Source organism: Penaeus monodon, chromosome 29 (assembly GCF_015228065.2).
Source record: "Penaeus monodon isolate SGIC_2016 chromosome 29, NSTDA_Pmon_1, whole genome shotgun sequence".
Taxonomy (NCBI): domain Eukaryota; kingdom Metazoa; phylum Arthropoda; class Malacostraca; order Decapoda; family Penaeidae; genus Penaeus; species Penaeus monodon.
In genome coordinates, this window is record NC_051414.1 from 27105706 (window position 1) to 27105942 (window position 237).

Consider the following 237-nt stretch of genomic DNA (forward strand, 5'->3'; position numbering starts at 1 on the left):
AACAAGAGATACTATAAAAATAAACTAGCCAAGCTTATTCTACTGAAGGCAGAGTGATCAAGCGGCAGGTACTCTCTCCCGCCGCAGATGACAAGGCGAGGTATGCGGGCGCCGTGGGCGGCTCTGCATACGAGATGGCATTACTGTGTGTTTACATCATCGCTAACAAAATGCTCGGGTTCAACGAGAGGATTAATGTTCTGAGAATAACGTGGAGATAGAGAGGTTTGTTTATTG